The 27,918-nt window shown below is 55.0% G+C and overlaps 2 pseudogenes; both read left to right on the forward strand.

The window, feature by feature from the left end:
• Nucleotides 1-263: 263 nt before the first annotated feature.
• The window catches only part of LOC144251157 (protein spire homolog 2-like), a 31,618-nt pseudogene continuing 3,963 nt past the window's right edge, over nt 264-27,918 (forward strand).
• On the forward strand, nt 24,090-25,332 carry LOC144251046 (solute carrier family 35 member E1 pseudogene; annotated as a pseudogene).

Consider the following 27,918-nt stretch of genomic DNA (forward strand, 5'->3'; position numbering starts at 1 on the left):
CCCTTTTGGTCCCCCACTCTGGCCTCCCTCCCACAGTTGTGCAGCGCCCGCGGTCCTCCCTCCCCAGCGCGCGGGTCCTCCGGCACCCAGCGCCGCCTCCCTGTGCACCCGCGGCTCCACCTGCGGCGGCTGGTGGGGGCGGGGCCGCCGGGATGACGCGGCACGCGGACGGCGCGGACCCGCCCCGCGCTCGGCGGTGCCCGGCGGCGGTGATGGAAATCCTGGAAACTCAGCGCTCGCGCGGGCGACGATGATGGGCTGCCATGGCCCGGGCTGGCGGCGGCGGCGGCCACGGCGGCGCGGCTGCCCCGGAGCGCGCGGAGGCGGCGCGTGGCGGCCCCGGAGTGCGCAGGGGCGGCGGCGTGGTGGGCGCCCTGGGAGCTGTCCCTGGAGGAGGTGCTGAAGGTGTATGAGCAGCCCATCAACGAGGAGCAGGCTTGGGCGGTGTGCTTCCAGGCCTGCCACGGGCTGCGGGGCGCGCCCGGCGGCCGGTGCCGCATCCGCGACACCGCAGACAGCCTGCTGCACCGGGTCGGCGCGCGGCCAGAGCTGGGTGAGCGCGGCGGGCGGCGGGGTGTGTGGCCGGCGGCTGCCAGCGGCGGCCAGGACGCACCCGCGGCTCACGGGGTGGGTCCATGGTGAAAGGGACCGCGACCTCCTTGGCACCCACAGCGCCGTCCTGCTGCTGGACCCAAGTCCTCCTTCCTGACTGGCTGCTGGACCTGGAGGCCCCCTGCCCTCTGGATCCGGCACTGCCCTCCTGGCCTTTCCAGACCTGGGGACCCCTCATCGTCCCCTTCTCGTCCTCCTGTCTCTCCTGGCATCAAGGCCAGCTGCTCTGCGGCAGGGCACACTTTCCTCGGCTGAGAAGGGGCTTTGGCCAGATTGCTAGTACCTGGGGTGAAGTCGGAAAGCAGGCATTATGCCATTTTATTCCCTGCTATCCCCTGGGCCACTCCTCCTGGCTTTGGGTTCTGGAGCCCTCAGTATATGGCTCATACAGGGCTTTGTGGGTACAAAGAGTCCTTGACGCTCTCTAGTGACACGGAGAGGACACAGAATGTCCCCAGGCTAGCTCTTTCATGGAGGATGGGGGAGGGGCTTGCCTCCTGGGAATCTGTGCGGAATACACACCAGTTTCCTGGGTTTAATTAAGAGGGAGCAAGGAGAGTGTAAAATCTGCTCCTTCTTTTTTTTTTTTTTTTTTTTTTTTTTTATCCAAAAGACCCAACAACTTAGCCCCTGAAATATGTTTGAGGTCTATTGAAAGTGGTGCGTTTACCTGGTTATGTACTTTCCCCTTTAAGTTGTTTTCCTCCCTGGAGAATGGAAGGTTTGTATATGGCGCATAGGATATTACCCCAAAGCTGAAACCCTTTTGTGAGCACAAAGTTAGGCTGTGTTTACTGGTTGAAGCCTGGCCTCCCTCCCGTCCTCAGCTATGGCCTTGCACTTGCTCTGGAGCAGGCGTCTGTGGAAGACCGGGCAGGAGCAGGGCAAAGCCCAGCAGAGGCATCAGACAGTGGCTGCCTTTTACAGTGGGGAGGGGCCTGCTGTGTCCCCCCAGGAGCCTGCAGCTTTCTCCCTCAGCTTCCTCTTCCTTCCAACCCCTGCCTGTGACGCTTGCAAGTTGAATTTTGCACAAAAAGCATTGATAACGTTGATTTGATGGGTGGAAATAGTAAGCACCGACATCATGGTATTATTCCCACTTTACTCTCAGATAAGCTGAGGCCCAGGCCTCAGAAAGTCCAAAATCACTCAGAAAGTGGCAGAATTTGGACTCTGCACTCATGCTCTGAACCACTGTGCTGCCATGTCTTTCAAAGACTGGGCAGAGGGGCAGGTGCACAGTGACCTGCTCTCCCCTGGAGTCTGCATACTCACAGAGCTTTTCTCCTGAGGCTCTGTTCTCCTGATAAGATGCTCCCCGGGCCTACCCCAGCCCTGGAGATAAGTGATACCGTAGGGTCTGCCTCCCAGCTCTGCAGAGCAGGACAGGACTGCAGGGAATGTATAGTCTGGCCTCTGATTTTTAAGTATGGGAAAACCCAAGCAGAGTGGGAGTGGTGAGTTGTTGCCCACAACCATAGCAGCTATCCCTGGGTTTTCCTGGTGTCTCACTGAACTGTGGGCAAGCCAAGCTGGGCTTCCTATTGGTTCTGTCCCAAATGTCAGAGGGCCATGCTTGGGATGTGGGATATCTGTTTCTCTCTCTCCCCCAGGATTCTATGTGCTGCTGATTCCCAGCCATTGCCCATGTGGCAGTCATCACAGATCTAGTGGCACTTCCTGGCTGAGGAGTCAAAGCTCAGTACAGGCCCGTGCATTGAAGAGCCTTATCTCTGTTTGAACAGGGTCTCTGGTCTGGTTTCTGTTTATAAACATTCCTCACAATGGTGATGGCTTATGACTTCTGTCTGCCTTTATTTTATTTTTGGTACTGGGGATTGAATCCACGGACACTTAACCACTGATCCACATCCCCAGCCCTTTTTTGTATTCTATTTTGAGGCAGAATCTCACTGAGTTGTATAGGGCCTTGCTAAGTTGCAGAAGCTGGCTTTGAACTCGAAATTCTACTGCCTCAGCCTCCTGAGCCACTGGGATTACAGGCATGTGCCACTGAGCCTGGCTGCCTCTCTTTTTTTTTTTTTTAAGTGGAAGAATGGGAAATGTGTTAGCCTGTGGGGTTATTTTTCAGAGGCCATTATTAAAACCTCAAGATCAGGAAAGGATTATTTTTTAAAATGGACTCAGGAAACTCCATCAGGTGAAGCTCTGTGGAGCTGTTCCATACACAGCACAGCCAGTGGTCAGGTGGCCTGTAGCGCTCTCAGTGAATCCACCTCCTGCCGTCCCAGGGTGGCTTGCCCCACCGGAAGGTGCTCTGCAAAGAGGGACTTGGGCATCGACCCCTGGAGCATCCAGCTTCGGGCCCAGCTTTCTTCCAGGAAGATGCCCAGGAGACAGTGGAGGCTGGTGCTAGGTGCCCCTGGGGTGAGGGGAGCCATGGTTGCCTCCTCTCCCTTTACTTCCTGCCTTGCACTCACACTCACTTACAATGATATATTTCTATTCGTTTTTATTGGCCCACTTTTCTTTTTGGTGATGGGGTTCAAATCCAGGGACTCTTGCATGGTAAGTCCAAACTCCACCCTGGAGCTCCATCCCCAGCTCTTGCCTTTTGATGCTCCACATTTTCAGTCAGGCCCCACTCTTTATGCTTGGGGTGGACTGTGGGTCTGAGCCTGGGTGTCCCCAGGATTCTCTGGAGCAGTGTTAGGCTCCATTGCTAGTTCTTCGTTCTTGAGTGGATACAAGGCCTTCCCTTTTTATGTTGTAGCCCCAGGTTCCTAACACAAAGGCCATTAAAAGGCATTTGTCCAGGCCAGGTGTGGTGGCCCATGCCTGTAATGCCAGCGGCTCAGGAGGCTGAGGCAGGAGAATCATGGTTTCAAAGCCATCCTCAGCAAAAACGAGGTGCTAAGCAACTCAGTGAGACCCTGTCTCTAAATAAAATACAAAATAGGGCTGAGATGTGGCTCAGTGGCCAAGTGTCCCTGAATTCAATTCCCAGTACCCCACAAATAAAAAATAAATTTATAAAAAGACACCTGCCCAGAACTGGACCACAGTGTCCACAGGGCTGACTTGTCTTTCACTCTCACCCCCAGCAGTGCTCAAGAGCAGGCTCTGACCTCAGGGGGTCCGCTGCGCCTGGGCCCACAAGTCACAGCAAGGGGTGCTGCTGCTGCATTTGTGAGCTGGCCTCTGTGCCAGCCACAGACACTTCGCTGTGTGTCTCCTGGCCCAGGGTGCTCCTGCCAGGTGCTGAAATGGGACCCTTTGCTATTGAGGAGTGTGGTTGGACTTTGGGATCAGGAAGCACACAGCTGGCTCTCTCTGCTGCTGGAGGTCCCTGAGTTCCACCGGTGGCCAGAAGAGTCTGTTGAGCTCATCTTCTTTTCACCTTCCCCCCTGCCCAGATGTGTGCAGATGAGCTTTGAGTGGTCTTGCCTTGGCTGGTGTCCTTAGTTATGCTCGGGAGAAGCTGGAGCTGGTCAGAAAGATCAGATTCTGCTTCCAGAGAGAATTCCCCTTCCCAAGTCTCCTGGCTGCCAGAACATTCCTGGTGGTTCTTATAGCTGGGTCCTTGCCAGTCCTGGCTATGGCTGGAATTACCTGTCACAGCTATGCCACCTGCCTGGCTATTGCAGGCGCTCTTGCAGCTGTGCTCTTTGCCCTTGAGGGCCACTTAGTCCAGTCATGGTGAAGGGTGACAGAGGCCACCCAGGAGGGTGGGAGCTTTCCTTCTTCACCGTGATGGGAGCCAACCTTGAGAGGTGCTTGTAGGACAGGTGCTGAGGTGTTGGGGTCACTCCTCCTGGGAGATCTATGTTGTTAAGAGCCTCTTCCACAGCCAAGAAACCCAAAGTCACAGGTAAACAGCCACCTGAATTGACAGTTGTGGGTGTGACGATGGCCTGTGCCTTAGAGGTGTGTGACTGACCATCTTAGCCTTGGGGGTGCCAGTGGAGGCCTGTGCTGCTGTGCTGCACATTTCATGATGGTCAGTGCCTGTCCCTGAGCTCTGCTTTCTGGAAGAGAGCTGCCAGACAGTCACTGTGAGGTGTGTAAGGGGGTGAGCAAGGTGTATTTGCAGACAGATTTCTGGAATCCATCTTCTGAGCAAGCCTCACCTTGCAGGACGATCACCTTCTGTGTGTGTGACCTCTCTGACGCTGCCCATGCCAGGCTGGCCCTCCCATAAATCCTGGACATGGGCGGCCCAGGTGCCTGTCTTAGCTGGTACCACCCAACCTGTGCTGTGACTTTGGAAAGGGCTCCACATGTCCAGGAGCCTGAGGGGCCCCACGTCTTGCGTGAGGTTCAGCTTGCTGTCTTCTTCAAGCCGCACCCTCCACACACTCACCAGCTGCCTGCCTGGCATCCATGGGGGGTTTCTCTGCCCCACATGGGACAGAGCTGACTCTAGTGCAGCACCAGGAATCTTGGGGCACTGGATGGTCTGGCCCTGGCATGAGGCCTGGTTAAACCCTGTGGGCAGGCTGCCAGGGTTTAACTCTGACCCTTCAGAGCGATGCAGAGGCTCTGTTAAGAGGGAGGAGAGGGGCCTGGAAGTGTGTCTGCTCGCCAGGCAGACCAGCACAAGGGGCCCGGGCAGCGGGAGGAAGCTCCCAGCCACTGTTTTGGCTTCTGTCCACTCCCAGGGAATCCCACTTTCCTCCTGTGCATCTGCCTTGGTCCTTCTCCAGGGACTGAGGGGTGAGCAGAAAGGAGAGTGTGGGCATCTGTGGCTTCAGGACAGATCTCCACCACCTTCCAGCTTGAGGTGACACAAACCCATTCTCTTCTGTCTTAAGAGGGTATAGATCCAGAATAGCCTTTTCCTTAGGTCAGCTGTTGGCTGTCCTGCCTACGTCTGCCGCCTGTGTCCCCTGGCCATGCCACGCAGAAGTCAGGGGGCCTGCATGTGTGTACGCTCCCAATTCCACCCTCACATCTGGGTGTCATGTCGCTCTCCATTTTTTCTTCTTTTATTTTTTTCCTATTTTTAAAAATTATTTTTGGGACAGGGTATTGCTGAATGGCCCAGGTGTGCCTGGGACTTGTGATCTTCTTGCCTCAGCCTTCTGAGTGGCTGGGACTACAGGTGTGTGCCTTGGCACCTGGCTCATTCTTGATGTATTTCCAGGAAATTGTTGTATACACATCAATCTACTTCCCCTAAATACTTCAGCATGTGTGCAGTTACCAGAGCTTAACGTTTGTTTGTAATTCTTTCTTTTGATGTGAAATTTACATATGATGGAACATGAGTCCTGGCACACCTTCCTCAATAGGTCTCTGCACCCCACCCTCTGCTGTCAGGGCCCCACTATGCCTGTTGAACAGTCAGAACCACTCCAGTGGTCAGAACCACCCTGTGCTGGTCCCTCCCATGGGTTCCACTTCAGTAGATCTTTGCTGGGGCCCAGGAATGTTCCAAGTGGTTCTAGAATCCACATTCCACCCGAGGTTCTTGAATCCCCTGACTTGGGTTTCCTCTCAGATCCTTGCTCAGTGGACTGAGGGGAGCCCCTGGGGAACGTGTGGAGAATCGTGCTGATCTCAGCCCGAGGATTGGCAGAAGTGACCCAGGAGGAGGGACACACCTGTATCCCTTTGACCCAAAGAGCTCTGTGTTTGCTGAACAAACAGAGCTCGCGACTTCTGAACCTGCCTGTGGGTGTCCTCCAGCTCCTGAAGGCTGACGCTCCACCGAGGGCCCGACTGGGTCTTGCAGTTAGAGTCTTGACTGTGGAACAAGCTTTTGTGGAGAGCTCTGAAATCACCAACACTGGGTGTGTTTCACTCACCCTGACAGTGACCATGGGGGTGGTGTCTCCCCGTGAGAGAAGACTGAGGTGGTGGAGACCCTGGGCTTCTGGGAGCACACAGGGTGTTTGGGTCAAAAGTCTGCTGGCTCTGGGCTCCACCCCACCTCTGAGACAGGGCAGCACTGCACGTTGAGTGGCACCCTTTTGCACGAATTGATTTCTTGACTCTGTATTGTGTCCACAAGACCCAAATTCAGAACTTGCAGAGAGAGTAGCATCCCAGAGTCCTGTGTTATGGTCCCCACCTACTGGCCTCTTAGCCACAGTGTAAAGTTTCACACACACCAGCACACGGGTTCTGCTCTGAAACCTAGAGCTGCCCTCTGCCCTCCCACTCCACTCCGGGATGCCCTGTTCCTGTCTCTGTTGTGTTTGTGTGTGTGTGTGTGTGTGTGTGTGTGTATTTCCAGTGTCTTGTGGTGAGAATGTGCTACAGTGAGTGGCAGGTGGCATCATGCTGTGTGGCAAGGCTTCGGGAAGCAGACCTGCTACCTTGGGAAGCCAGGGCCGTGGTTTTGAGAGACTTTGGTGGTGGCCTTGCTGGGTTGTGGCCAGTTCTCCTGTCTACCAGGCTCATGTACATTGTGTTCCTGCAGCCTGCTGTGGCCACAAGATGCTCTGGGCAGGCTGTCCTGACTCCAGGCCCTGCCACAGTGCAGAAGGTGCTCTGCATACCCTTCCGCCACGGGAAGCTTCTCTGCCTCTGTTGCTGCACCTCTCTGAGGTGACACTGTTAGACGTAGGTGTCACCTCTGTCCTGCAGGTGAGAAAGTGAGGTCCGAGGGAGGACACCCAGAGCCTGAGGGCCACAGATTGGCCTGGATCTGATGTCTCCAGTCCCCCCGGGGCAGACGGGGCAGAGGTGCAGGTACCTCCTCTCACCTGCCACGCAGGGCTGTGCGCTTCCTCTGGAGGCAGCTGGGGGCAGCTGCGAAGGTCCTCTGGGCACCTCTCCTCCAGGTGCAGTCTGTCCTTCCACCACCGGAACAGTGTTCAGAGGAGTGCAGAGCGCTTCAGTTCTCCTCACTTACCATTCCACGCAAGAGAATCTGGAGTGGGTTTCCTTTTCCCTGGGGAGGGTGTCCTTCCCGCAGGAGGAGGTGCCTGAGCGGTCCCACCCACGGCAGGGATCAGGAAGTGATGGTGGGAGCCTGTGTCTGGCTCCATCTCCCCTCTGGAGGTCTCACCATAGACACGTGATCTCCTGGGTCCCGCTGCCTCCGTATGCTTCTGTCTACTCCAGTGAGGGCAGCTCCGGGCAGTTGTACCTAGACTGTTGGATGGGTGGGTCAGGAGTGTGCTTCAACTTCGCGGGGACCCAGCTCTGCCGTTTATTAACTGGGTGGACTCAGGCAAATCTCTGAGTCTGCCTGAGCCCCAGTTTCCTCACCACAGAGGGGGATTCCTGGCACCACCCCTACCAAGTGGCTGACAGAGGCTGGAACTTGCTGGAGTTTTGTGACCGCCTCCTGGAGGCCCCAGCTGGGCCTCCCCGACAGATCTCCTTCACCCCCCCCTCTCAGCAGGCCGAGCCTGCTCATCAAACCCTGGAGAGCTCCTAAGCCTTGAAACTGAAAACAATTAAGATTCACAGACACTTTAATTTTGGCATGATTTTTTTTGTTGTTGTTTTTGCTAATATATGAACTATTTGAGCCAGCAACACAAGCATTGAGAGCATTTCCACAGAGAGCTGGCTGCAGAGCTAGACTGTATGTGCCATCAGTGTGCAGAGAGCTGGGAAGGGCTGGCCACCCTTCTCGGTCAGCCCCTCCTGCCCTTCCTGACCAGCAGCATGACCCAGGCACTGGCCTCCAGGAAGCACCTTGATCCTGGGTCTGATGCTTCTACCTCCCCACTACTTGGAGCCAGCTGTGGCTGCCAGCTTCCCTGACTGCCTAGCAGGCAGAACGCTGGCCCAGGACAGGAGCCTGTGGCCTGCTGCACTCTGCTGGCCTCTCCTGACCTCACTGATGCTGGCCTGGACTGTTCCCATTACTGCAGTGGGTGGCAGTCTCCTTTATCTTGGGCAATCCTCCTGGCTCTTGATGGCATTTTGTGTTTGTGGCATTAGCAGGTTCGTGTGGAGACCGTCCTGAGGTCTGTCTTCCCACGTCTCTCCTCTTTGTAATAGGAGTGAAGGCAGTGAAGCTCCCATTCCCACTCTAGTGCCCCTGCACGTCGTATGTGTGGGTAGGTTTCTGCATCTCATTCCGTGGCATCCTTGGAACCTGGGGGGCGGGGGGCTTGGGCAGCAACTGGTGGTCCAGGTTCTGGGATTCCCTGCCTTGCTCTGGCACTATCTCCCCGCCACTAGCTGTGATACCTTGGAGCACAGGAGGTCATCTCTGAGCCTCTGTCTCTTCATCTGTGAATGGGTGCCTGAGCTGCCCACTTCCTGGGTTGGATTCGGCATACATGGATGAGCACCTGCAAAATGCCACTCACTACCTGCTGCCACTCAGCATCACACTGAGCTTGTACGTGGGCCTCAGATCCAGGAGTCGCAGTCCGAGGTGGACATTCCCAGCTAGGCAAAGCCTGTCAGCTCCTCTGAGCCCAAGTCTCTTCCGACAGTGTAACTCGGAGGCAGGCCACCTCAGTTCCCAACGTCACAGCTTCTCACTTCAGACAACGCCTTCTTGCCTGCAGCCACCACCTACCTGAGCTGCTCCCTCCTTTCCCTCTGTCTCCAAGCAGGCCTGGACCCCAGCTCCTGGACCCATTCACCAGCACTGCTGACCACTCTTCAGGGCAGGCACTGGGGAGCACTGGGGTCTGCCTTCTCTAGTGCAGAAAGGGACAGTCACTCTTGGCACCCAGGTGTCCTGCCCAGAGCTGGCTCCTGAAGGGCCTTGCAAGTGACCTGGTGGCTCAGCTGGCAATGAACTTTCTGGGGTTCCTTGGGAGAGTGGGGGGATTACTGTATTTTCCTACAGGGAAATGGGCTGGGGGCGGGGCGTCCCACCTTCCCGTGGGCTCAGGTGGCCATTGCAGCTGCAGGGGTGCTGGGGAGCTGCCTGTGTGTGGGCTCCTGGGGTCATGGTGAGCTGAGGCAGGGGAAGCAGACTGTCCTTGGGTCCTGGGGTGGCTGGGGGAACCTGACTCGCTGTCTTTTCTTGCAGAGCCCATGACCACGATGGTGTCCCCAGCCAGCTCAGAAGCTCAGGTACTGAAAACAGTTTTAAAGACAACTTGATCCTGTGAGAGTGAACCTGCATTGCGTAATGGACACTCTGACCATATTAAGCAGGACAGCGCAGCACCCAAAGGGCCTCACGGGGCCTGGGAGGAAGCTGTGCACAGAGGACAGGTGGTGAGGGCCCAGCAGGGTGTCAAGGGCTCTGGGGCTGGAGTAAGGGAAGAGTTGCTACTGACTCAGAGGGAAGTAGGTGATTACCTCTGCCTGATTGGCCTCACAGGCACAATGCTGGGGGCTGGGTGTGAGTTTCAGGAGCAAAGAGGAAAACCAGACAAGGACACAAGCCAAGGAATTCCCACCCAGCCCACATCTCCAACCCCTTCCTCCTTCACCCACCTGCCCTGAGATCACATCCTGGATTTGTTTCTTCTCTGTGTCTTTAGACCACTGCTCTAATATAACACCTGTTTTACAGTAAACACAGTGGCACACTCAGGGGGAAGTGGGCACAGACCAGAAGAGGATATACCATCTGTTGTTGAGAACCCAGAAACTAGCAGTGTGTCTCACCTCCCATAGTCCCTCACCTTGGAATACTGCCATTCAAGTAGCACATCGCCGAGTTTATTTACCAGCTCTGTTCTTGTCCTACATAGAGATTCCTCAAACAATTGTGTGTTTCCAAGACTCCTCTGCATTGCCCTGTGGTGGTTAGTCATCCCGTTTCATGGTTGCATAATATTTTGGATAGTTTCTTTTTCCCAAGTGCAGTGCTCCTGGGTGGCAGCTGGCCCCTGCTGTGCAGAGTCCCCAAGTAGTCTATTACTTGAAAACTTTCCAAAGTTTTAAAAAGATTTATAAAGAGGAGCTAGGGCCATAGTGGTGGAGCGCTTGCCTAGCATGTGTAAGGCACTGGGTTTGATCCTCAGCACCACATTAAAATAAAGTTATTGGGTCCATCTACAACTAAAAATTTATAAATATTCACAACAACAGTGTATGGGAATAGTCCAGTCAGGACTGTTGTTCTCAGAGGCCCCAGGTGCACTTGAGAGTGAGTAGCCTCAGCAGGGGAGCTGCCTGCACCTCGTCTGGACTGGGGCTACTCGGGCTGCATGAGGTGCCCACAGACCCCTGCAGCTTCTGACCACCCCCAGGCTGCTGAGCCTGTCCAGTGCTGGAATGCCGGCAGGGCTAGAGGTTCTGAGCCTGGCCAACTGCCTAGACTTTTCCTTATGGGGAACGAGCATTCTTGACTTCCAGAGAGTTCCCGATGACTGGAGGCACAGAAGACCTTTCATTGACACAGCTGTCAGATAAGTCTGGACTGCAGTTGGCACTTTCCTCAGTGTGGCACTAGCTCAGGGCCAGGAGGAAGAGGGGGCTCTCCTCTTGTGCCTTCAGTCTGTCCAGGGATGGGCGGTCTGCATGAGAAAGACCGTCAGAGCCAGCCTGGAGCTCAAGGCAGTCGGAGTAGGAGTGAGATGCCCTTCCGATCTCCTCGCTCATTCTTGGCCCCTACCCAGAGGCCAAAAGGATCACCGGGAATTCGAGGGGACTGTAACTCTTGACTGCCCCCGTCACCTTGGTACCCAGGAGGGGCCCTGAGGCCCTGCTGGAACCCCCCTGACCCCGGGCTTTGCCTGCCTGGGCTGGGTTCAGGCTGGCACCTGTCAGGTGTGACCCTCTGCTAGAGTTTTGTGGCTGTGGCTGTTGCTCTAGAGTCTAGGGTGTGGCTTGGAGCTGTGTCCCTGATGCTCATCTGCAGAAGGCACAGACATGCTGAGGTGGCCTCCAGGGGCACCCTCGTCCCCACTGCTGTCCTGCACTCCTGCTGGCCCTCCGCCTGGCACTGGGTTGGCCACCTGTTCTTGCTCGGCATGGCGCAGGCCCTGCCTCCCCAGGCTCTCAGAGGTGGACACACAGGAAGCTAGAGGCCCTGAAGCAGGTTACCCAGAAGGTTCCCGGAGAAGGCAGTGGCCTCCTTGTGAGGGACAAGGCTGAGGACTCTACACAGCAGACCCAGGCCTGGCCAAGCAAAGGCCCAGCTTTTTGCAAGCTGTGCCCAGGCCACCTGACCTCTCTGTGCCTCTCTCCCCAAACTGAAAGATGAGAGATGGTGTCGGTGGGTTGTCCACAGCCAAGCAGAAGAGTGACACCAGGCTCAGCCCAGGCTCTGACTAGGAGAGTGTCTTTGTGTAAATGCATCCTTTTGATCCATGTCATAAAAGAAAAGCATGAAAGTCCGTTAGCACTAAGAGCAATGCCCAGCAGATCACAGGGAGGTCGTATGCTGGGGATGAGCCCGGACCTGTGCAGGCTAGGGAGTTCGAGCCACCGAGCTGTACCCCGCCCTTTTCATTTCATTGTGAGACAGGGGTCTAACTAAGTTGCCCAGGCTGGCCTTGAACTTGGAGCCTCCTGCTTCAGCCTCCTGTTTGGGATTATCAGTGTGGCCACCACACCTGGCAGGAGTGTCATTATTTATTTGTATTTTTTGCATGATTTTCTAAATAAACAGAGGTTTATTCAGGAAGTAGATACCCATTCAGGGGAGAATGTGGGCTCTCTAGATGAGAAGTCCCGCCTTGGGCCAGGGCAATGCTATAGAGGGCTGTAGCTGGGGCTGGACTTCAGGTGGCCCAGGGTGGATCTCTGAGCTTCCTCCTTCCACAGGGCATGCTCCAAGGGCGTGTGGCTCAAGACTTAACAGCTCTGGTCCCTGCTTCTCCTGGCTCCTCGGCAGTTCCTTTGAGACTTAGTAGATATCTTTTTTTATCCTAAATTTTTATCTTATTCCCCCAGAAACTTTGCACCCTTTGTCTTAGGGGCTGTGAGAGGTGATGATCTTTCTTCCTCTCTATTGGCACTGGAGATCTGACCTAAGGGCACTTCACCACTGGCTACACCCCCAGCCCATTTTGTTTTTTTCATTTTGAGACAGGGTCTCACTACGTTGCTGAGGCTGGCTGTGAACTTGTGATCCTCCTGCCTCAGCCTCCTAGCTGCTGGGATTCAAACATGTGCACTGAGCCTGGCTAAACATCGGTCTTCTGTGGCTGCTTCAGGCTGGCAAGGGGTGATGGCCATGCCTAGTCGGGGATCAGAAGTCTCCTCCTTCACTCATCTGAAGGAGGCAGCCACTGGCCTCAATTATGGGACTCCTGCCATCTTCTGAACATGGAACTCGGATGATTTGCCAGTCCTCCCCACCCACCCAGATATCTGCAAAGTCAGTACCTCTGAAGATCCCGTGCAGGTCACCAGGAGATGTCACAGAGAAGATCGTCTTTGGAGCAAGGTCTGAGGAGTCGCCAGAGGGAAGGGGGAGCTAGACTTGGGACCATGGGTTTCTTCGCTTACCTGATGGAAGCGAGTTTCAGCAAGAGTCAGACAGGGGCTCCCTGGGGACGTGATGCATCCAGGGGAGAAGGTGGGCCACCTTGAGGCTGAGGCTGGGGTGGCCCTGCTGTCCACTGCATTCAGCAGAGCTGTGGCCTGTCACAGTGCTGGGAGCACACCCAGCCCTCCAAGGGAGCCTGTGGGCCAGGGCGAGGGGAGGAGAGAGGGTAAGCCAGGGATGAAAGTCAGAGCCAGGCAGGGAGACATGAGAGTTCACTTGTTAGAGCTGACAGATAACGGCCATCTTGATGGGGGAGGGCAAACAGGCTGGGGTCCTGGGACTTTCAGGGGGAAGGCTCGGGAACCAGAGCCGGGTGGGCCTGATGAGGGTTGGCATGAGGGTTGGTGTGAGGAGTGGTGAGCCTTTCTCAGGAAGGTCCTGGGGCAGGAAAGCAAAACTTTTCTCTTAAAATGGCGGCCGTCACTGATTATGGCCTTCCAGATTCTGAGCAAGGACCTTGTGCAGGGCAGGGCAGTCCACGTGCAGTGGTGTCAGGACCCGCTCCCCCTCCACAGACCTCTGGTCCCCAGGCCCCTAAAGGCAGACTGTGGAAACAGGGTTCCCTGCCGAGAGGCGCTGAGCCCAGAGGCCTCCACCAAGAGACCTCACGGATTTTAAAAATGAGCTTAAAAAACAAACAAACAAACAAACAACAAACACTTCCTGTGGGCAGGGGTGTAGCCGAGGTGGAGTGCTGGCCTAGCATGCTGGAGGCCTGGCTTCAGACCCAGTGCCACAAAACAAACCGAACCAACAGGTGAAGAACTCGGAGAGCCTCAAGCTTATCCAAAGCAGGCAGAACAGCCCGGGGTGCCTGGTTCACTGGGCACCACGGCACTGGGTCCCACCTACCCTGCCTGGTGATTCCCTCCTCTCACCCATCACCCACTCCAGTGTGTTGACTTTTTAGGTCAGACTTCACCATGTCTGGCTTGGGGTCAGCCAGCTTTCGGCCTCTGAGACTCAAGTACCTGGAAAGGTTCATCTTGGCTCACAGTGTCCGAGTTTCTGTCCATGGCAGTTGGCCCTGTGGCTTTGGGCAGGTGTGGCTCAGGACTTCATGGTGGGAGCACAGGGCAGAGGAGGGAAGGGCTGTGCTGCACTTTCCCTCCGAGGGCACACTCCAGCAGAAGACCTTGCAGTGGAACCTCTGGAAGGTCCACCCCTCTCAGTGGCACCCCAGTGTGGATGCCTGTGGGGAGCCCCTGACCCTCTGCATCTGATCAGGCTCAGCTCCCCGAGGCTCCTGGAAGGGATGGTGTGTCCTGAAGGCTCTCTGCCGATCCTGTCCCTTGGATCAGCACGTGGGACTGCGTGTTGGTTCCTCTTTGCTGTGTGGTAGCATTCCCTGTGAGTGTCCCGAGTGCGGTCTCACTCTTAGCTGGAGAACGTTCCAGTGGCTGCGCTCAGGACCTGTCAGTTCAGCACCTGGAGAGAGCTGCTGAGGCACTGGTCCCGTCTGTTGGATTGCGAAGGGCCAAGCTGTTCTGCAAAGTGGTGTGCCGCGGGCAGTCCCTTCAGTCACGCACCTCACCGTGTTGTACCTGGTGTATCCCCTCAGTGGGCCTTTGGCTCCTCCCTCCTGGCCTCTCACTGGGCCTGGCCACTCCCCGCCTGTGAAGGGGCTGGCAGCCTCCCAGCTCTGGGGAGCCCTGCACTGTTCCCTGCCGCCTGCTGCCAACCCCTCTTTGTCCTGCAGATGGTGCAGTCGCTGGGCTTTGCCATCTACCGCGCACTGGACTGGGGCCTGGACGAGAGCAAGGAGCGCGAGCTCAGCCCACAGCTGGAGCGGCTCATCGACCTCATGGCCAACATTGACTTCGAGGACAGCGGCTGTGGGGCAGCGGACGAGGGCTACGGGGGTCCAGAGGAGGAGGAGGAGGTTGCAGACAGTGGCCCCTGGGCCCTGCGCACCTTCTCCCAGGCCATGCGGCTGTGCGTGGCGCGGCTGACAGACCCTCGGGGCGCGCAGGCCCACCATGCACTCTTTGTGGAGACGCTGGAGCTCCAGGCCTTCCTAGCCAGGGTGCGGGAGGCCAAGGAGGTTAGCTTGGGAACACAGTGCTGAAGGTGGGGCCCACGGATGGCCAGACCTGAAGGGATCTGGGGGGTTACTAGTGGGTACCTTGCCCCTCGGGTGGGAGTGCCCCAGCTGCTCTGGGCTGTGTGCTGAAGCCTCATATGTTTTGGCCAGGTTTTTGGAGAAGGGAACCAAGGCCTAAGGAGGCAGCAACTGGCTCCCAGCCTCTGCCCGAGCCTCATTCCTTCTGCCTTAAGCCAGCTGTCATGATTCTGTGAGGGAGTCCTGCTTGCTGCCCCCATCTGCTCCCCAGGTCCCAGTTTCTTCTGAATACAATGCCAATGGCAGCCCCTTTCCACCTCTCAGAATCACACAGATCCTTCAAGTGGGGTGGGTGGGCAGTTTCGTGGGGGTATCTGTGGGTATGTGCTGTGCCTGGCCTTGCTCTCCAGGTACCCCTCTAAGGTTGGGCCCATTTTGCAGGTGGGCAGATGTAGGCTCTGGGAGGCTGGATCCTTGCCCAGAGCTGCAGAGCCAGTATAGGGCAGGGCTGGTCTCCCTGGGCTCCCAAGCCACAGTTCTCCTCTGGGGCTGTCCTGATCCCCCTGGACCTCAGGGATGGTGTGCAGTCTGCTCTCCCAGCTCTCAGCCCCTCCTGGAGGAGTTGGTGCTATTCAAAGGGAGCTGATGGGTTTGTTTGGCAGTGTCCTAAGTGCAGCGACCCTGGGCCCATCAGCTTTCCACAGAGGAGAGAGGGGTACTTGGAGAGGTCAAAGAGATTGGCTGCACTCCTTTGCTTAGGTGTTGGAAGGTATTTTGGGAGTTACCTGGTATGGTCCCTGACTCCACCTTCACCTTTTTGGGTGCTCTTTTCTTCTAATACAGAGGGGTTCATGGCAGCTTCACTGACCCTTGGGTCCTAAGAAAAGGCTCGAGCTGCCAGCCTCCCCTGCAGCTCTCACATGCCGAGATGGGGAGGATACCAGCCCGTGCCCAGTTCCTGTGGTCATCCCACCTTCTCTCCAGCTCTTCCTTGACATCCTAGGGGTGTTCTCCTGTGACTCCACAGACAGTTGGTGGTCCTGATGCTTTCCTCCTTCCTTGAACTTAGCCTGTGTCTTTTGTTGCTCAGTTTCTCACCCAGACAGCAAGGCTCCTGTTTCAGCAGGAACACACAGCTCTGGACGTCGAGCCATTGGCCTGAAGTTCAGGGAACTGGTGGTAGGGGGCACAGAGACCGGTCCCTCGGTGGGGTGCAGCTGTGCTAATCTAGGTGGGCATTTTGGAGAGAAGCAGCCTGCTCAGGGTGGGAGAGCCACCCTCCCGCCCTGTGCCACTGGGCTGGCCAGGCCCCACCTGGGGACTGCTATTAGAATGGCATGCCTTGTGCTTCTCTGAGCTGGCAGTACTTCCTAGAGTGTCTCAGAGCCATTTGGCAAGTAGTTTGGGGTGCAGCCAGGGTAACTGGTTCTGTCTTGGTCAAGAGTGGCTGTGGGCTGAAGGGCAGATGCTTCTCCAGGACAGGGGTGTCAGAGCAGTCAGGCTGCCACTGAGATGCAGGGCAACCGAGGCAGCTAGTCCAGCAGCCTTCCCCAAATTCTCAGCCCAGAACAGTCACCTGACAGTCCCTAATTCCAGGATGTTTCCTCGCCCTCACCATGATGTTGGCATTTTTCCTGGTTTGGGAATGATCCCCCCCCCCGTACCTGCTGGCAACCACACTGGCCTGCACCCACCACCATCTGCTCAGTTTGAGGACCTAGCCTGTGCCATGTTGCGGCAGGTCTAGCTGCAGGTTCTGAGGTGCTGGGTTCCATGTGGCCTCCTGTGGGGATCGTGGTCGAGGAGCAGCTGTGAATGTCTCAGGAGAATGCGTGGGCCATAGCTGGCCAAGGTGCCCCTGAGGAGGTGTTGTGTGCACTGAGATCCGGGCTCCCACCCCTGCCACACCTCCCTGGGGTATGTGGATGAGATGGGAGGAGGTGCCACATGGGTACTAGATTCTCACCAGCCCCTACCCAGAAGGAGCCACCTAGAGCTGACGGACAGGTACCTGTCTGGTTCCGAGGTGGAGAGTGTGGTTCTCCCAGACATCTTCCCGAGCCCCACAGCCTGGGTCAGGACTCCACAGGTCCCCTTTCAGCTGGTTAGCGGTAGCCGTGTTGTGAGGAAGCCCATGTCCCATGTCTGCCTGTGGTGAGCCGTTTCTGTGAACTGTGGCCGCCATTACAAGATGGCGCTGGTTTCCCCTGTAGTCTGTGACAAACAACTCCTTTTCAGAATGAGTTGGCACGCTGTGACTTGGCACCCTATGGGAAAAGTCCACGTGGCAGTTGTGCATTGGGGCTTTATCTGCTTTATTAAGGCTGGGGCACACGGGAGTAGTAGTAGTGGCAGTAGTAGTAGCAGTAGTAGTAGTGGCAGTAGGAGTAGCAGTAGAAGTAGTAGTAGGAGTAGCAGTAGAAGCTAAAAGACATGTCAATACAAAGGCCTGAATAAACTGCTGAAAGAAGAAAAAGTATCAAGGAGCTGAATAAACTGCTGAGAGAAGATTCCCGAGTTGCGTCTTCCTTGCGGGCAAGGGGTCGCGACATCTGCCACCTCCCACCTTCTCTGGACTAACCAGATGTATGGTCTCAGATACTGCAAAAGCTGGGGGAGGATGAGCCTCAGGTGGGGAAGCCACTGGTGGAGCTGGACAACCTGGGACACACAGACTGTGTAAAACAGGAGAGTCACCCCAGGGCTGTGCCCGGAGGCTGCATAGGCTGAGGGCCCTCTGTCTCTGGGGCAGGCCCAGCTGTGGGTCCAGCTCATGCGGGAGCTGTGCCATGGGGTGAAGCTCAAGAAGGTGCAGGAGCAAGAGTTCAAGCCCATGCCCACCAAGTTCCAGCTCACCCCCTTCGAGATGCTGATGCAGGACATCCGCGCCAGGAACTACCAGCTGCTCAAGGTCATGGTGAGCGCCAAGCTCCTGCCCGCCTCTGCTGGAGGCCCTGGCTCCTTAGGCTGAGCACTGAGCCCCTTACTGCACACAGATCATGAATAAGGCAGGTGTGGCCCTCGGAGCCCACAGCTCAATGTTGTGTTGGGGACACAGTTTGACAAAGAAGATGGGGAATACAGAGATCGCCCGGGAGGCCTTGAACTGAGGCTGCAGGGCTATTCCACCTAAGGAGCACCCAGCAGCCCTGGCGTGGGCTGATGCCACTCTTGGAATTTTATGATTATCATTAATTTTACTGCTGAGTCACATCCCCAGCACCATTTATTTATTTATTTATTTATTTATTTATTTATTCATTCATTCATTCATTCATTCATTCATTCATTTATTTTGAGAGTCCCGCTAAGTTGCTTAGGGCCTCACTAAGTTGCAGGGCTGGCTTTGAACTTGGGATCCTCCTGCTTCAGCCTCCCTAGCTGCTGGAATTACAGGAGTGTACCACAGCACCCAGCTACTCTTAGAATTTTAAATGAACAGGTTCATTCATTCCCATGACAACCCTTTGAGGTGGGTCCTAGCATGCTCCTTTCTAGAAGAATCCAGGGTAGAGAGAGATCAAATGGCTGGTCTTAGAGGTGTGAGTACTGGAGGTGGTAGCTGACTACCTGAGGTGTACCTGTCCTAGAGACAGCTTGGTCCCAGGGAGCCGATGCCATCAGAGGCAGGTCAGAAATGAAGGCCAGGCTGTGTCAGGGGCTGAGTGAGCCCTCCCAGTCACCAGCAGAGAACCCCGATGAATTCAGGTCAGCCCTGGTCTAAGCTGGGGCTTCTTTGCAGCAGGTCGATGGGGACACCCCCCCACGAGTGAAGAAGGATGCACATGAGCTTATCCTGGACTTCATCCGCTCCCGGCCTCCGCTGAAGCAGGTGCCCATGCTGTGCCTCCTGCAGGGTGTTCCAGCCCTGGTGCTGTCTTGTGTCTCACCTGCAAGGGGGGACTGAGCATACCTCTGCCGAAACATGGGTTGGGCTCTGCTCCCTGTCTCCTGGCTGGAAGGTTGGGCATGGGCACCGGGCCTCCATCCTTCTAGAAGGATGTTGCTGGTCACCTCCCCGCATGCCTGTTGCAGGCAGAGCTCTTTTAGGTAGCACTTCTTCCTGGAGAGCCAAGAGTTAGTGCCCTGTGTCCTGTGAACCTTGAGTATCTCCCCACTCCTGAGCATCCCCTGTCACTGTCTAAGTCCCTCCTACCTCGGGCTTCATCTCTTTGCAGGTCTCAGAGAGAAGGCTGCACCCCTTGCCACAGAAGCAGAGGACCCTGTATGAGAAGATCCTGGAAGAGATCAAGCAGGAGCAGAGACTGCGCCCTGTGGGGGACCAGCCCTTGGGCACCCGTGGTGAGCAAGAGGAGGGGTGATGGGAGAAGAGACCCCAGGAGGCCCTGGATGAAGTCCCCCACTTCCCCTGCTTACGCCACAAATCAAGAGTTGGTGTCGGCTCCACGAGCTTCTGGGCAGAGGAGATCCCAGTTTGTAGTCTGGCCTTGTGAAGTTCAAGGTGCCCTGACTTTACTCTGGGTTTTGACCTGACTTTGTACTTTTTGCTATGATAAATTTCAACAATTAGGCAGAAAACAAAATAAAGCCGAAGTTTTGGGGTCTGGGAAAATCAGGCATTTATTCAGATGTCTGAGACCTGATCTTTCCCGTCAGAGTGGAGACCATCTGCAGTCCTTGTACTGTGTCTCTGATAGGCTAGCCTGCACTGCCCCTCGGGTTGGGTGTCCAATTTGTTAGTGACTGACCAGCCCTCAGGCTCCCATTCTGTAAAGTAGGGAACTAAGCCAAACCCTGTCTACCAGGCTGGCCGCACAGGTCCTGTGCGCCTCCTCCCCACTCACGTCCCACCTGCCTGGCCTCCTGCCTCCCAGGGTTTGGCTCTCTGCCCTGTATCCTCAGTGTCTGTTCTGGTGATGTCAAGTCCACTTCCTGCATCAACTTGTCCGTTCCCGATGCTGGGAGCAGTGTGCAGCGCTCGCGACCCTGAGTCCTGCTCAAGGCACCCACCTTGGCTGAGATGGAGGAGATGACCACATCTGAGGTCAGATCCCACAGAGATTCCTGAGGACCAGAGGGGGCCACAGTGCTCAGCTGGGTGGGGCATCCACTGCCAGGGCTACTGGCCAGTGGTGGCAGGGGGGCTTAGAGCCCTTATCCCATCTTGGCAGCTCAGAAGTAGCTTTGGGATGCTGGGACAGTGGCCTGGGACCACTTCTTCCCACAACAACAACAAAAAAAGCTGAGAATAGATGTGACCCATCATCTGGGGCCAGAAGGCTAATCAGTCCCTGGTTGATAAGAAAAGCTGTCACTCTTGCTGCCCTCTGACCACAGCCCTCCCCTTCCCAAGAGGACAGGAGATTACTCCTGTGGTGGTCCTCTTGGTGGACTCAGCTTTCTTCTGTACACCTCTCTGGGACTTTCCAAAGACCTCAGGGGAAGGTTGGGTTTTTAAGGCACTTGCTATGAACTTTCTAGTAGATGGGAAGCCCAGCAGTGGGCAGAGGGCAGCCTAGGGTGTCTGTGGACCTCGTAGCACCCCTGGGTCCGGTGTCAGGGATGGGCAGAGCACTGGGAGCATCGTGGCCAGGGCAGGGCTCTATCTGACGTGTCTGCAGGAAGAAGAGTCTCCCTGTGGGGAGGTGGCGCTGAAACGGGACCGCTCTTTTTCGGAGCATGACCTGGCCCAGCTCCGGAGTGAAATGGTCTCTGGCCTGCAGCCAGCCACACAGCCCCCAGGAGGGACGGAGCCACCCTGGCCCCGAGCAGGCAGCGTGCACACCTGGAAACCCAGCACCCGAGACCAGGGCAAGTGCTGCTCCCACGTCCTGCCTGACCTTCCCCTCAGATCTGCCCAGGGCAGCTCACGCCCAGGCCCTCCTGAGCAGGCAGCTCCCGAGGGTACAGGAGCTGCTGCTTGCAATAAGACCTTCAGTCTCCCACTGACACCCCCTTTCTCACTTGAGGACATTTTCATTTACTATAAAACATTTCCTCAAGAACTCAATTCTCCAGCCTCACTGTATCTCAAGGCAGCTGACACTCAGCAGGGAAGCTGCCTGGCCAGACACCAGCCAGCTCAGTCCTCTCTGTGGACAGAAGCAGGAGTCCCTCATAGGCATGTGGGTCATTCCACAGGTTCCTTTCCCGCTGGAGTACACAGAGCATCGGCTGGTGCTTGCGGCCAGGCAGGGTTAGTTATTCTGAGAGCTGTCAGGTAGTGGTTTGTCAGCCCCCAGGGATGGCCGGCCTCTTGGTGGCCTGCATGGTCCCCTGAGCAGCCCTGCAGCCTTCTGGCCACTCTCGGGACAACCCATTGGTCCTGATGATTCCCTTTCTGGGTCGGAGGCTGGGCCAGGCCTTTCTACACCGTTTGCTGCCCAGGTCTCTCCCTCAGCCAGCTGTCCCTTTTCCCCTGCCCTGGAGCCTCCAGCATACATGTGGGCAGGGGACCCTCCTGGTGTGTGCCTGCCAGTGCTCAGACTGCCTGCTGCACCGCAGATGCTTAATGTTGTCTTGTCATGGGGCTCAGTAGAAGGACCCTTCAGGGTCCCATGTGGCCTCTGAAGAGCATGGACCCTGGTACAGGTCCCCACACGGGGGACATGCTTTCTACTTGACTCAACTTGATCATCCTAGCCCACAGAGGCACACACCACCCCCTTCACCCACAGCCCTCCAACCAGCACTCCACCAGGTGACCCTCACAGGCCTGTGTTCTTTCAGGTTCCTGTCCTGTGAGTGTCCAATCCCAGCTGGATCCCAGCTCCCCCCAGCTCAGCAGCCTGAGCTCAGCAGACAGACTTGAGGCTTCTGCACCAGACGCCAGGCACCTGTGGTTGGTGAGTGATGGTCCTGTGGGGACCTCTTGAGTGAATCTTTATGATGTCTGAACACCAGCTGGTGCTAGGGATACCCAGGCTCCATTCCTGGGGTCTGGCTGGGTCTGGCCTTCTCCCTGAAGCCTCGGGTTGTGCAGCTGGTGCTGTCTGGGACATTGGTCTTTGCTACCCCCTGCTGGGGCACATTGGCACTTTAACGCCAAGGAGTGTGTGAGTTGAGGCAGTTGTGAGCCCTGAAGGCTGCATCCTGGGCCTTCTGCGTAACCTACATGCTGAGAGATGAGACCCTAACCTGGCCAAGATTTCCCTGGTCTATCAGCAGAGACCAAGTCTGATGCAGGGTGGTGCAGAGATTCTGCCTACCCCTGTTCTGAGGCCCCTGCCCCAGACCTGTCAACATATGATTCTATCAAGCGAGGTGACAGGAATGAACAGAGCTTCAGAGGCACGCAGGCAGGTGGAGGGGTGCTGGGTGTGGTTGGCAGCAAGACACCCCTATGAGAATGGGTGTGGAAATGCTTTGAAAAGTGTTCTGTGTGAAAGGAAGGCAGTGCTGTTGATTTTAACTGGAAGGTGATCCTTGCCCCTTCAGGGTTAGTTACTGTTCCTGCATTAACATTCCTTCTCAAGCTGCACCGGCCCATAACCCCAGCCATGGGAGGCTGAGGCAGGACGATTGCAAGTCAAAGCCAGTCTTAGCAACTTAGTGAGACCCTGTCTTAAAATAAAAAGTAAAAAGGGCTGGGGATGTGATTCCCTCAACTAGGGAGGCTCAGAGCATTGGGTTCAATTCCTGGTACCAAAAATTTTTTTTAAATAAACAAACAAATAAATCAATAAACGGGTAGGTGTGACTTAGCATGTGCAAAGCCCTGGGTTCGATCTCTAGTACCCTACTCCCCAAACAGTTATCCCCATTTGGCTTTTTAAAAATTAACATTTAGGGGCTGGGGTTGTGGCTCAGTGGTAGAGTACTTGTCTAGCACACATAAGGCACTGGGTTTAATCCTCAGTACCACAGAAAAATGAAATAAAGATTGTTTGTCTACCTACAACTAAAAAATGAATATTTAAAAAAAATTATGGGATGGGTTGTGGCTCAGCGGTAGAGAACTTGTCTAGCACATGTGAGGCCCTGGGTTCAATCCTCAGCACCACATAAAAACAAATAAACAAAATAAATGTATAAAAAATTAACATTTATTGTCAAGTGTGAGGGCTACACCTGTAATCCCAGGTGAGGCAGGAGGACCACAGTTCAAGGCCAGCCTAGATGAAGTGCACATACCTGTAATCCCATCAACTCAGAAGGCTGAGACAAGAGGGTCACAAACTCAAGGCCAGCCTCAGCAATTTAGTGAGGCCATAAGCATCTTAGCAAGACCTTGTCTCAAAGTAAAACATAAAAAGAGCTGGGGATGTGACTCAGTGGTTAAGCATATCTGGTTTCAATTCCATATACATATATAATATATATATATATATATATATATATATATATATATATATATATATAATTAAAAATGGCACAGTAGTGCATACCTGTAATCCCAGCAACTAGGGAGGCTGAGACAGGAGGATTTTGAGCTCAAAGCCATCCTCAGCAATGGTGAGGCACTAAGCAACTCAGTGAGACCCTGTCTCTAAATAAAATACAAAATAGGGCTGGGGATGTGGCTCAGTGTTCCAGTGCCCCTGAATTCAATCCCTGGTATCCCCACCAAAAGTAAAAATTAAAATTAAAAAAAGGGCTGGGATGTAGTTCAGAGGTAGAGCATTCCTGGGTTCAATCCCTAGTACGCTCCCCCTCCAAAAAAAAAAAAATCAATATTTGTTATTCCTTAAAGCTTCTGAATGTCAGATCCTGAAGAAGCCCAGCAGGCCCCTGGCTGTGTCTTCCAAGCTTGCAGTTGGGTTATCAGCAGGGGCTGCAGTGTCATTTGAAGGCTGTCTGGGGGCTGCAGGAGCTGCTGCTGAGACAGCTTCTCTCACGCTAGGGGTATGCCACTCAGAGCCTTGGGGACCACTGAACATCCTCACCACATGGTGGCTGCGTCCCCCAAGCAAGTGGACCAGGAGAGGGCCAGGTGAAAGCTGCAGTGTATTTGACAATCAGGTCTCAGCCATGCTTCCACTATTCATTGCACATGAGTCACCAAATCCAGCCTGTTCCCAAGGGGAGAAGAATTGAGAACCACTTCTGGGTCCAGGAATCAGAGACATGTTTTAAAATTCAGCTTTAACATTCTGGAAGGGCGGCTGCTGGGGCAGGATGGCGGCTGCGGCAGCAGCAGTGGGCGCGGGCGCAGGGCGGGCGCTGGGGGCCAGGGTGCGGCGGGCAGTGGCGGAGGGGGGCGCGAGGGCGCGCGGGTGGCAGCGCTGTGCCTGCTGTGGTACGCCTTGAGCGCTGGCGGCAACGTGGTCAACAAGGTGATTCTTAGCGCCTTCCCGTTCCGGTCACCCTGTCGCTGTGCCACATCCTGGCGCTGTGTGCGGGACTCCCGCCGCTCCTGCGCGCCTGGCGTGTGCCCCCCGCGCCGCCTGTCTGGGTCCCGGGGCCCGGCCCGCATCCATCGGCTGGCCCGCTGCTGCTGCCACGCTTCTACCCTCGCTACGTGCTGCCACTCGCCTTTGGCAAGTATTTCGCGTCCGTGTCAGCGCACGTCAGCATCTGGAAAGTGCCGGTGTCCTATGCGCACACTGTCAAGGCCACCATGCCCATCTGGGTGGTCCTCCTGTCCCGGATCATCATGAAGGAGAAGCAGAGCACCAAGGTGTACTTGTCACTCATCCCCATCATCAGCGGCGTCCTGCTGGCCACCGTCACTGAATTGTCATTTGACATGTGGGGACTTGTCAGTGCCCTTGCTGCCATACTGTGCTTCTCGCTTCAGAACATATTCTCCAAAAAGGTATTGAGAGATTCACGGATCCACCATCTCCGCCTGCTGAACATCCTGGGCTGCCACGCTGTCTTCTTTATGATCCCCACATGGGTGCTGGTGGACCTCTCAACTTTCCTGGTCAGCAGTGACTTGACCTATGTCTCCCAGTGGCCCTGGACACTCCTGCTCCTGGCTGTGAGTGGCTTCTGTAACTTTGCCCAGAATGTCATTGCCTTCAGCATCCTCAACCTCATCAGCCCCCTGAGCTACTCTGTGGCTAATGCCACAAAGAGAATCATGGTCATCACAGTGTCCCTGATCATGCTGCGCAACCCAGTCACCAGCACCAATGTCCTGGGCATGATGACGGCCATCCTGGGGGTCTTCTTGTACAACAAGACCAAGTATGATGCAAACCAGCAAGCCAGGAAGCACCTCCTCCCAGTCTCCACCGCAGATGTGAGCAGCAAGGAGCGTCATCGGAGCCCACTGGAGAAGCCCCACAATGGCATCCTCTTCCCCCAGTACGGGGACTATCAGTATGGCCGCAACAACACCCTGACAGACCACTTTCAGTACAGCCGGCAGAGCCACCCAAACTTGTACACTTTGAACCGGTATGACGTATAGAGCCTAGAGCTGGGGCAGGGCCTCCTGCGACTCCCTCCCTCAGCCCCCAGCAGCGTCAAAGACTCTGACAAGCAGTGAATGTACAGCCCTGCCAGAGAACGGTGGGTGACTTACCACCGCAAGACCCAGGGGCTCCTGGCCCCGAGTGGGCAGAAGGGGGTGTGACTGCCGCGTGGATGGCGATGGGCTCTGGGCAGAGGGAGATCCACATGGAGACCAGGCACGCTCTTTCTTCCCGGAGTCCATCGTCGGGGGCCATGACCCTATGGAGCTCTTGACCAAATTTCACCTTTACACGTGGAGTTCTTCCTCAAGCAGTGTATGTCACACTTCTTACTCAGCTTTCCAGGTGACATCCTGGACCAGAGAAGGGGGATCCCTATAGATACAGACCTGGAGTGATCAGGAGCTGATTTCCTGGGGGGTCAAGGAGAGGATTGTGGGGTGGTGCTTGAGAATGACAGACCAGCTGCTTTAATTTCACTGCTCAGACATGCATAGGACCAGGTGGGCATCATGTGGCCAGTAGCCTGGGAGAGTCGCTCCAGACACCACAGCCACAGAGGCGGACCCTGTCTCCCAGTCAGTCCCGAGGCTGTCTGCAGTCACTGGCATGCGCTGCAGAGAGCGAGCCCCGCAGGGGGCACTGGACTCCTGGAGCTTGAGTCTTTGACTTGCAGGTTGGAGTTGGCATCCACCTAAGTCCAGGGGAAGGGAAATCCTCATCCACCTTTCTCTTCCCTTGCCAGAGCAGGGCACGTCCCCTCTGCAGGCAGCACACGGGATCTGTAGGAAATGATGTTGTGTTCAAGCTGTCTTTCTGTAGTACTTGTTCTTTTTAGATGAGTCTTGGCCACTTCAGTGATGACTTGGAAGGCTGTTTGGTGGGGAGATCTTGATTTTATGAGGATCTTGCATTTTTCTAGAGAATTTTATAGTCATGTGTGTTTTTATGCCATGGTCCCCACTAGGGGACAAGCAAAACTGGCTTTGGATGAGAAACCATCATTTCTAAATGTTTAAAAAGAAGAAAAGTTCCTGCTGGTGATGCCTATCTGACTAGTTTGGTAATAAGTAAGAAGCAATGAAGTTCTGAAGCTTTTCTCTTGATGACTACGATCACTGAAAATTGAAGGAATCTAGATTATCTCAGTGTCTGGTGTAATTGACAACACCAGTGTTTTGCGTCTGTGATGTTTGTGTTGTGTGTAAGGATGAATTGTCTCCTGGATAAGGGGAGAAGGGGGAGCACCAAGCTAAAATTTTGTTTGCCAAATCAGATTCTTTGGTCAATAATGGTTTATGAGCTGGGCACAGTGGCCCATATCGATGGTCCCAGCTACTGGGGAAGCTGAAGCAGGAGAATCCCCTAATCCCAGAAGTTTAAGGCCATCCTGGGCAACAAGGTGAGACCCTGCCTCAAAAAAAGAGAAAAAGAAGTTTGGCTTTGGGTAGAATCATATCAGGAAAATTATAGGACCCCAGGGTGGCAGGGTTCCAGTTGTGGCCTTAGTCTTCTGACATCATGAAGGGACCATTCCCTCATGGAGGGGACCACTGGCTTGGCTTCTGGGGTCTTTGGTGATATCTGCCCTTGTTTCTTCAGCACTGTCCTCAACTTCCAGCTACAGTGGGGACAGTGAGTCATAGATAGGACACCAGTTCGCCCTTTGTCTCCTGTTGAATGCAGTGTTTCCCCACTCCGAGAGGAAGCAACACTGTTTCTGCTGTACTCAGAGTTTTGTTTTGTTTTGTTTTGTTTTCTGCTTTTGATAATTGCAATTTTGTATTGAAGGGTTTGCTTTTCGTCTGCTTATGAATGGGCCACTTTGCTCCTTGCCGAAGTTACTCATCAGAAGCCTCAGGAGAATCCCTGTTTGTCCATCTGTTGTTCGTTGCTTAATAGTATTTTGATCCCAGGTTTTGAGACAATTGCTGGGTAAAATAGGAAGACACAATCCTGACGGTGTTATTTATGAAAAGATCTTGCTGAGTGCCTTCACCAGAAGCTGTGGATCTGCAGTTGAATTGTTCTCACTGGTGAATGCAGTTTTGCATTTCAAAGGTGTATGGTGGTAGTTTATGATTATAGTTAAGTGATTCCTCAAACATATCATTGAACTCCAAAATGAATTATGCCTCTGTTTGGGTTTAATGAAATTTCTGATATTACTGAAATTTGCCTATTAACATGTTTTCCTTTTCCAAAGCAAGACATGCTGGTGAGAGGAAATGACTGTCTAGTTTTATTATGGTTTATAAATTAATAAATGGGATATTTAATTCTGAAAAAAAAAACATTCTGGAAGGGCTTCTGACTATCAAAATCAGAGCTGGTGGCTGCCAGGCTTGCTGTGGCACACACGGTGCCTCCCCTGCCTGCAGGCCATGGTTGACCTGACAGCAGAACTCCTGGCCAATGGGTACAGAGCCTGGACCCAAAGCCAGAGGCTCTAGGCTAAGTGGAGAGGAAAGCAGGGTCCAGATCCCCTCCCATGCCACGAAACCCCATACGGACGGCCTGCTGAAGACCCAGACAGGACGCCCTCCCAGCTCTGTCTCTGGCACTCATAGGCTGGGCCCTGG

The sequence above is a fragment of the Urocitellus parryii genome, chromosome Y (genome assembly GCF_045843805.1).
Source record: "Urocitellus parryii isolate mUroPar1 chromosome Y, mUroPar1.hap1, whole genome shotgun sequence".
Taxonomy (NCBI): Eukaryota; Metazoa; Chordata; class Mammalia; order Rodentia; family Sciuridae; genus Urocitellus; species Urocitellus parryii.